This window comes from Ixodes scapularis, unplaced genomic scaffold (genome assembly GCF_016920785.2).
Source record: "Ixodes scapularis isolate PalLabHiFi unplaced genomic scaffold, ASM1692078v2 PGA_scaffold1__304_contigs__length_218370807, whole genome shotgun sequence".
Lineage (NCBI taxonomy): Eukaryota > Metazoa > Arthropoda > Arachnida > Ixodida > Ixodidae > Ixodes > Ixodes scapularis.
Window position 1 is genome coordinate 130,990,019 of NW_024609846.1, and position 10,151 is coordinate 131,000,169.

General features: G+C 46.5%; 1 pseudogene; it reads right to left on the minus strand.

The window, feature by feature from the left end:
- Positions 1-8,689: 8,689 nt before the first annotated feature.
- LOC115332540 lies at positions 8,690-9,364 on the minus strand (annotated as a pseudogene).
- Positions 9,365-10,151: the final 787 nt, after the last annotated feature.

Genomic DNA, 10,151 nt, shown 5'->3' on the forward strand with positions numbered 1-10,151 from the left:
GGGCACTCTTTCTATGCTGCTTCGTTCCTGACGCCATAAAAATATTCTTTCTGTTTAGATTATAGGCGCGAAAAATCCACACTGACTGGGGCCTGAGTAACAACTCTGCATTACTCAGGCTCTAGTCCGTGTGGATTTTTCGCGCCTACAATCTAAAAAGGAAGAATGGCATACACACACATCACACGCGCACGCACTCAAAGTTGGTCCAGAAGTCCACTGTCCCCGACGTGTTTTTGTATCGCTTTCAAAACGATACACTGATACCGCCAAGTGTTCCCCGCCCAGGATTTTGGTGACATTCTTGCGGCGCATTTTCTCAAAAGTGGTCTATGGTCCAGCAGTCGCAGCGTTGTTCTCGTGTCTTCTCGTTGGGTGCTGTATTTCGCACATGCACACAAAAGATGCTAATAATGAAGCTAAATAAGCGTACTAATCCATTATTGGACTAATATTAGTGGACTAATTGTATACACAAACCAATCCGGCCATGAACTAAACTTTTTATTTTTTTTTATACGTGGTGCAAAGTAATCCCGACCCATATTTTTATGGCGTCAGGAACGAAGCAGCATACGAAGAGTGCCCTTCAAACGACAATAATTAAAATTATTAAAAACTGCCGAATATCCGCTGGAGACTCCGAGGCACAGTGAAGTAGTCGTCAGGATTAAAAATCTAAAGAAACAAAATAAATAGCCTAACGGCCGGCGGCGGCGTCATAAGGCCTCGCCAAGTGCGGAGTATAACGGTCTTGATATACGGTATGTATTGTGCATTCGTTATTTTCTTTTCATTTCTACCACGTCAAATTCTGACGCCAAGACTCTCTACCTCCTCCGTTTCAAAGCGCTGTTTGTTACTAATTTAACAAATCAGCTTCAAATTAGGGTCGTGGCACCTTGTAGAGTAAAAAAAAAAAGAATAAAAAAGGAATATTCCGAGCAGCCAGAGCAGCACGGCTGCTCTGGCCCCTCTGGCCAGTGCAGCTCCTCTCATCAAAGAGGACGCCGTCCGAAACTCCAACGGACCCTTTTTATTTTTTTTTATTTTTATTCTCTTTGTTACTTCATTTTGTTGTTGGGTTCCACTGCTCCCTTCTCTGTGACGATGCCGCCTGTGGACATACGTTAGGTGTTTGTTTTGTCACGCGATGGTGTGGTCCGACCGATCAACCAATGAGTTTGTTAGAAGTGTGTCACGAGGTATAAAATGGCGGATGAAATAAAAATAATAAATGCAAAGAAGCGCGCAGTTCCCCCTCGTAGCTTTATTCTTCCAGAGGCGAGCATCGCAGTGCCATGGCGTTCAACTTTTGCCGTCTTTATGGCGCCATGAAAGACTCTCTTGACACAATTAAATTGCTTCAGCGCGTTGGCCTGCTCCTGGCTCCTGGGTTTTCGTGCGTATCCAGAGTGCGAAGATGCGATGACAAGCTGCAAGTCCGCGCTAGATCTGCGGATGGCTACACGGGGGGGGGGGGGGGGGGGGGGGGGGTTGGATGACTCGTGAGGTGCCCAAGAGGAAGCCGGTCAAAGTTCAGTGCCGGGGCGAGGTCTCGGTACGGAGCAGTTCCTTTTTCGAAGGATCGCACCTGACGCTTCTCCAACTCATGAAAATCATCCTCCGGATGCCAGAACCTACCGTGCGCCGTCACTCAGCGGGAGGCTGATATCGCAAGTAAGCCTTTGTCGGGACCACAACCTCCCGACAAAGGCTCGCCAAAGGCATTTACCACAACCTGCCGACAAAGGCTCGCCAAAAACATTTACCACAACCTCCCGACAAAGGCTCGCCAAAGGCTCGCCTTTGGCGAGCCTTTGTCGGGAGGTTGTGGTAAATGCCGTCTTTAAGCATTCAGACATGATTGGTGGCGAAGGCGTGACTGTAGAACTAGACGAGAGTATGTTCGGTCGGCACAAGTACCATCGCGAGTAATTAAGGCCTGGCCAGTCGGTTTTCGGCGGTGTGGCGCGTCGCAGCAGGTGCTGCTTTTTTGTTCCCGGGGAGACCCGTGACGCTAAAACCCTGCAAGGGCTAATAGCCGAGTGGGTCCGCCCTGGAACAAGAATAATGACTGATTGTTGGGCTGGCTATCACAAGCTTGCAGATGACACTCGCTTCACGTACCTCACCGTCAACCACAAGCTGCACTTTGTCGACGCGAACACTGGTGCGCACACCAATACGGTGGATTGCACCTGGGCCCACGTCAAAAACTCTCTTCCATCTGGACGGCGCGAGAGCCACCATTTCACTGGTCACCTTGCAAAGTTCATGTTTTGGAGGAGAGACAAGGCGCGCGGAAACACTGATAGATTCCAGTCGTTCGTCGCCGCGGCCGCCAAAATCTAGAGCCCCGACGCAGACAGGGCGAGGATTCTGACGGCCCCGGTGACTTCGAGTGATCCGCTGCGCTGAGCCCGTCACCCGCCTGCATGCATAAAGACAACTTATGCGCCAACCGCTCGTCAAGTGCTCGTTACGTCAGTTATAGGTTCTGGTAGCGGTCTAAACGGTCCTTTTCAGGTCCCCCATTTTTTTCAAACGGAGGTGTGTTTTGAATGCGGCACCCCCGTGTCTCTATAAAAAGTTCACAGGAAAGACCCAGCAAAGGTATGTGGTCCCCAACATGGATATCGGGTGTTATGATTCAAATAAAAATTGTTCTTGCTTATTTCGCCCCTTTCATCCCAATAAATGCCGCCGTTGCAGTCGTCCCGCGGTGCTGTTGCTCGCCCATTCGTCGTCGGCGTGCCTCAGCTTCGTCGTCTTTGCTAGCGGCGCACCGGCGAAGGCGGCCTTTGATCCGAATAAATGCCGCCGTTGCAGTCGTCCCGCGGTTGTTTGCTCGATCGCCGTCGGCGTGTCTCAGCTTCGTTGTCTCCGCTAGCAGCGCACCGGCGGAGGCGATTGATCTTTGGCTAGCAGACGGCGTTCGTAAAATGGCGTCAGCTGTTGCTGGCTTCACGCGGCGGTACCGTGCGTGCTTCTATTCATTCGGCGTTCGTTGCCATGGTGACGGAGAGGAAAGCAGACGAACTTAATGTTGCGGAAGAACGCTCGGCGCAGCGATACCAGGTGCGTTCTAAGGCCCTTCCCGCATGCTTTTCAATGGGCGGAAGGCGAACAAAAAGAGTTCGAAATAAGGACTTAACTCAGAATGCTGCATTTCTCCAGCGCCTCATAATTTGACGTGCCTTACAGGAAAATCATGTTTTTAGACCGGAGTTTGGAGATAGTGGGTCTAAAGTATCAATGTGCCCACACTTCTTACGGCGTGCCTTTGATGGATTCTCCAGCATCATACTTCCAACGGTTCGTCCGAAGCGACTACGCATGCATAACATCCTGCGCTCTGTCCAGCGCGTTGTTTTAGAGCGCAGCTCTTAGGCGCCCGTTTCTTGCTTGAGTGGCGTCGGCGTCGGCGTCGCCGTCGGCGTAACCGCGCGGTGCATTATGGGACGCGTGACGTCACTGATGGCGTCATCAGTGACGTCGCTGATGACGTCATTGGCATTCGCATCGTCATCGCCATCATCACTGATGACGTCATCAGTGACGGCTCTGATGACGTCATCGGTATCCGCATCGTCATCGTCATCATCACTGATGACACCATCAGTGACGTCACTGATGACGTCATTGGCATCTGCGTCGTCATCGTTACTGGGGACGTCATCAGTGACGTCACTGAGGACTTCATCGGCATCGGCATCGTCACCTGATTCCCCCCCCCCCCCTTCGAGGTCACTCGACCCTCCCACCAGTAGTACCCTTCCCTCCTCCGCCTCAAGAGCTGCGCTCTAATTCGGCGTTACAGGGAGTTGTAAACGGTTTTCACTTTTTTTAACAGGCGCCGAAAGGCAGACTTTCACCTATGAATAACCTCAAACTCGTCAACTTTTCGCAAATTGTTTCAGTTGGGCTAGAGTTTATCTATAGCCCCTTTAAAATTGAAAATTCAACATGGTCAATTACACTGTCAATTAAAAATGTTATTAGACAACGCACCGTGACGTTTATTTACTCATCTGATGTCCGTCGAGCCCTACACATATTCTGTGAAAACGGCATTGGCCTAACTATTGCGTTTTTAATGTGTTGATGTTAAGAAATCGCACTATATATATATATATATATATATGAATATATATATATTATATCGTTCATATCGTTGATATATTGTTCAAGGTACCACTCTCTCTCTCTCTCTCTCTATATATATATATATATATATATATATATATATATATATATATACATATATATATATATATACAACACGGGCACTCGGCTCCGCCGTTTTTGGGATTTCGGCGGGTTCCTGAAAACTTTGTTTCTTTGATTTATTGGATTCAGTACGGTTCATTCATCTGCACATATTCGTTTATATATATATATATATATATATATATATATATATAGTGCGATTTCTTAACATCACCACATTAAAAACGCGATAGGCCAATGCCGTTTTCACAGAATATTAATATATATATATTGTAAGGAAGAAGAAGTGGGACGGACAGACAGGCAGGGGTTTGACCAAGCGCGCGCTCGGCACGGGCGCTTCTTGAATGCTGTACCGCGATTCATACTGGTCGCATTTTCCTCCTATCTTCTATTAAATCTCTTTTATCAACGTCTCAACACTTGGTGGAGGTGCGGAGCCATACTCATCTTCTTCATTGAACATCGGCGCCGCTATGATCCTGTGAACCCGCCTCGTTGAGGCAGTCATTCGCAGCAGCAGACCAAACACCAGCCAATGGCTCAGTCGCCCAGCCCCCGCCCAGACGTATACATATGTATATATATGTTCACCTATATATATATATATATATATGTATATATATAGGTGAAGTAAGGTAACTATAAAAACAATGGACCGGGAAAAGTTAACAAGTCGAAAATGCGTACTGTCGGAGTTACTATTTGAAGTTTATTACGACGTTTCGAGCGGGGACCGCTCTTCATCAAGTATATACATTTAGATGTATATGTGCAGATGAATGAACCGCACTTAATCCATGAATCAAAGAATCAAAGTTTTCAGGAACTCCCCGAAAGCCAAAAAACGGCGGAGCCAGGATTTGAACTCTGGGCCTGCCAATGTCCGGTCGGGTGTGCTAACCTCTACAGCACTTTTTTTTTTCTTTATTGCATGGAAGGATAAACATAATCCACTTATTCACAGTTCACGGGCATGGTTCAATGTCATTTGTTAAGTCAAAATTCTTTGATATCTATGAGACTACTAAACAAAGGTAACCATTCCGGAACTACTTCCTGAATGTCATAGACACTTTTGATACGGGTTACAAGGTCAATGAAATGTAAGCGCACAGTCTTTGGGTACAAATTCTCATTTCTAATGTCAAGACGTGATTTCCACATGCTGTATAACGCTACAAGCATCTCCAGATCGAAATGAAAAGTATCTTTAGAAGACACAGGCAGAAAACGAATCGTGTAAGTTGTAATATCAATGTCTTTCTTTAGTGTGCGCTGCAAAACGTCCCAAAAGAAAACCGCGTCCCAGTAGTGAATAAATACGTGTTCGACTGTTTCTGGCATTTTACATAATGTGTAGTTTACTGACCACGGAACATATAGGCCCTTCTCCTGCAGCCATACCTTGGTAGGTAATACCGAAGAGTGCAGTTTAAAAAAGAAAGTTTTTGCCGCCGGGGGGATGCACATTTTTTTTTCACCCGGCGTAGTGCATCTTGGTCAGGACCATCGCCGAACTAGTGCGATAAACTGGCGTTGGAAAGAGGACACTTACAAGATCTCTTGTCAACTTCTTACATGCTACAGATGTCAGATAATCTCTTGAAAATCTTACTGACAAAAAGTTATAAGCATCAACTACTTCCTTTAGGTATCCTACCAAAGCACATGTTTGATATCTCGTGGAGGACACAATAAAGTCCGCAAGAAAGCATCCCAGCTTGTTCTGAATAACATCTCGAAGAAAAGGATGTTCCTGGTCTCGTAAGAAAAGAAATCGCGAAACCAATTGGCGAATAAACAAATGAGGAAGGCCTAGTCCCCCCTCTGATACACGTCCAAACAAGTTATCACGACGCATGGGTTCCCAGCAGGACTTCCAGACAAGAACACTAAACACCCTGTGCAACTTCTGTATATTTATCCTTGCACAGTGCAGTACTTGCAGGACATACCACAACTTCGCCGCTAAAAAAAATGTTGCAGACTGTCGAACGTGCAAAAATGGACAAATTTTTGTGGGTCCAGTTCTTGGCTCGTTTCTCCAAGCCAGTCGCAATTCCGGACCAGCAGGATTTGTTATTCTGGAAGTGCCTCAAGGGCACACCTAGGTCGTCACACGGAGTGCAACTCCACTGGATGCCTTCGTATTGTTCTGGCATCGTGGCCCAGGCTCCATGCCAGAAACCTCGGCACTTTTCTAGGTTCACTGAGGCTCCAGTGGCCTCGCAAAACCTGTGTGTGAGTTCCATAGCATGGGACACACTGTTCTTGTCTTTGCAGAAGTAAGCGACATCATCTGCATACGCCAGTACTTTGACTTCGGTGTTGCACAGGGTGAAGCCTTGAAGTTTCTCACTTCTCAGTATACTTTGGCATAAGGGTTCAAGATATAAAGTGAAAAGTAAAGGCGATAAGGGACAGCCCTGTCGAACTGAGGAACGGACTTGGATACTTGCTGTGACTTCGTTATTTATGACTAAGCGTGTGGAACAGTTACTGTAAGACATTTGTACACCTTGAAGTAGAATATCCCCAACACCAATATGAGACAAAATTTTGAAAAGAACATGATGACTGACACGGTCGAAAGCTTTCGCCAGATCAACTTGGACCATTGCAATCTGATCACTACTGTTGGTCACACACTCTAACACACTTCTCACAATGTGTACATTTGTTTGAATGGCCCGTCCGCGAATCCCGCAAGTCTGGTGATCTCCAACGAGACCGCCAATGACACTTTGTAATCTATTTGTCAAGAGTTTAGCAAAAATCTTATAATCCACATTACCTAACGTTATGGGCCGATAGCCGGTCACTTGTAATAGTTTGTGTTTGTCCTCGGTTTTGGGAATAAGTATAGTATGCGTTCGCAAAAATGAGGGGGGAAGACTCTTGGTTTTGTAGGCCTCTTGAAAAATCTCAAGCAGTATGGGACATAAAGTGTCTTTTTGTAGTTGATAAAACTCTGCAGGGATGCCGTCTGGCCCTGGCGTTTTACTTCTTGGAAGGGCATTCACTGTTTTTTCTACTTCATCTAGGGTGAAGGGGTCTCAATTTCTTGTTTGCAGCCTTTCTTTAATTGAGGCAACAAAGAGACTAGTTTATCTAGATATTCGTTATCTGTCGAGGCACGACAATTGCCGAATATATTTTGGTAGTGTTCAAAAAAGACATGTGCTATAGTTTCTTTATCTGTAACGATAAGGCTGTTCTGTTCTATTTTATGAATTTCTTTAGATATCGCATACCGTTTCTCCTCCTCCATTGCCCTTTTCGTTGGCTGTTCTCCTAAGCAAAATTTTTCAGCACGGGCGCGCACAAGCGCGCCTTGATAACGCTCGTGGTGAAATTTGTCCAACTCGGCTTTCGTTCGAGTTATATCTTCCAAACATTGCCCAGGACTTTGGCATTCTAGTTCTACCAGAACACGCAAATTACGTAGCAATGTTTTTTCTGTCTCAGCCTTCTGAAATTTAATAATGGTACCTCTCTCAATTGCTAGCTGTTTTAGTTCTTGTTTAAGGAGCTCCCATTTAACAAATACATGTTCGGTTGTTTCTCCTATCTGCTTAATTAGATCTTTCGTGCTGGCTACAAAGACTTTATCTTTTAATAATTGAACATTTAGTTTCCATAACTTCCAATTTATATTCTTTTTTCTTCGTTTCTTCCCAACAGTTACTAATACCATTCAGTGATCTGTAAAAGATACTGGTTCTACCACATAACCACCTAAAGTGTTAATTAGGTCTACAGAACAGTATATTCTGTTTAACCTCGCGTGAGAGGAGTTCTGAAAATGTGTAAATTGCGGGTGGTTTTCTTCCAGCTGGAAAGGGGCAACATCAAAAAGATTTCGTTCGTCAACTATGTCCAGCAGTAGACGTCCGCTTCGGTCAATTCGCGGTTTAAACAGAGTTCTATCTGCTTCGTTGCAAACACAATTAAAATCTCCTAAAAGAACTAACATTCTATCTGAAATTAAATATGGGCGCAGGTTATTAAAAAATACAATTCTGCTATTAACCTCATTCGGAGCGTAAATACATATAATTCTCCACCTTATGTCAGAGACTTGAAAGTCGCACATAACGAAGCGGCCACAGAGGTCTGTGGTGACCATTAATTTAGACAGTTGGAAAGACTTCTTAATAAACAGTAAACAGCCCCCAGAGTGACCAACAGCGTGACTGACACATACTTCATAGACACGCAGAAAATGCTGCAGGGCACGCTCTACCGGTTCATCTGTTGAGAGCTTTGTTTCTTGTACGGCCAGGAAGTCAACCTCCTTATCTTCAAGTAAACGTTTCAGTTGATATTGTTTTTTTCTAGAATTAAAGCCTCTAACATTTAGTGTTGCAAAACGAGGGCCATCAACTAGAATGGAAGGAGGAGAGAAAGGGGGAGGGGGAGATGGAGAAGGAGGGGAGGGAGAGAAGAGGGGCTATGGATTTGGGTTTAAACACTAGCAGCTTGGGTGCAAGGTAGGTTTCCGCTTACTCGCGGCGGTGGTGTCAGGCGGTGCATCTTGTTTTCGTTTGGTGTCGTTAGTGTCCTTGGAACTGTTTTTGGTCACGTCCATTGAGTCCGGTAGGTCGTCATTGCCTTCTGACGTCGTCGGCTTCTCAGCAAGATCTGCAGGCTGCTGAGTTAACTTCCGTGGTAGCGGGGTATTTTTGTCCCCGCTTTCCTGCAAGTCTTCTCCTTCGTTCTCTGTCTCCAAGCTGGTTTGTGGTGTTTCTGAGACTTCCTTGACAGCTGGATCTTCGTTCTTATCGGAAATAGGAGGTCCGGTCTCTACAGGCCAGGCTTGAGTTGGGAGAACCTCTCCAGTGGCGTCTACGACTTCGGAGATATCCATGAACTCTTGGTTGGCATCTGGTTCTGTGCCAGAGCCCCGTAGCACGGCTGCATAGCTGGAGTAGCACTCGTCACTTTCGTGTCCAAATCTGTTGCAACTCGCACACTTTGGGGTGCGACACTGCCTGCGTATGTGACCAACTTTCTTGCATCTCAGACACAAGGGTGGTCGCCCGGACATGACCAGAAGGGACTGTATGCCGGCAACTCGGAGCAGATGGGGAATATCTTCCGATGTCGCCATGTCGTGAAGAGTCAGACAGACCTCTCTGTTCAGCGTTTCCATGTTTTCCATGCCTGGCACGCGCCACTTTTCTCTCGAGACGCTACGCACGGTTCCAAATGGCGACAATGCTTCAGCAATCTTCTTATCTTCTAAGTAGGACGGAAGCCAAAGGAGCTTGAGCTTAACGTCTTTTGAGTTCGGGTCGATGACCATGCACTTTTTGCCCTTCACCGTCAGTCCATTTGCTGCTTTGAGCTTCTCCGCGGCTTCAGAACTCACTAGCGTAACCATCCAAACGTGGCTCATTTGGAACTGTCCAAGGGACAACACTTCTCGGAGTTCGATGGCGTCTTTGAGTCCGTCGTGAAAATCAATTGCACGGTAGGGCCTGCCCAACATGTCGGCATGAAGAAAAACAGAATTGATGCACAAGCTTCCTGGAGGAAACCGTGGAAGTAGGATTCGATACTCATCTTGGCTAGTCGCCTGAGCTTGGCTTTTTCCTGGGGCCGCGGGTGCGGCTGCAGCGTTGACCGGTTGCATCGTTTGAAAGTCGTTGTTTGCATATGAACCAGAAGGAGAAGGGTTTCCTCGGCCTGGGGCCGATTGTTGACTTGCAACGGAGAACATGAAAACGCGTCCGTTCGAAGCGGCGTCTTCTTCTTTCTCCCCTCGACCACAACCTACACCACTCAACCTTGGCTTTCTCGCGCTTCCTACCTGTCTTATTAATGCACAAGAAACGAAATGTATCCAATCGGAGGTGTTCTGGAAACACACGCCGCCGCGTGGAACGCGGTACGACGCTTAGTGTCACGTG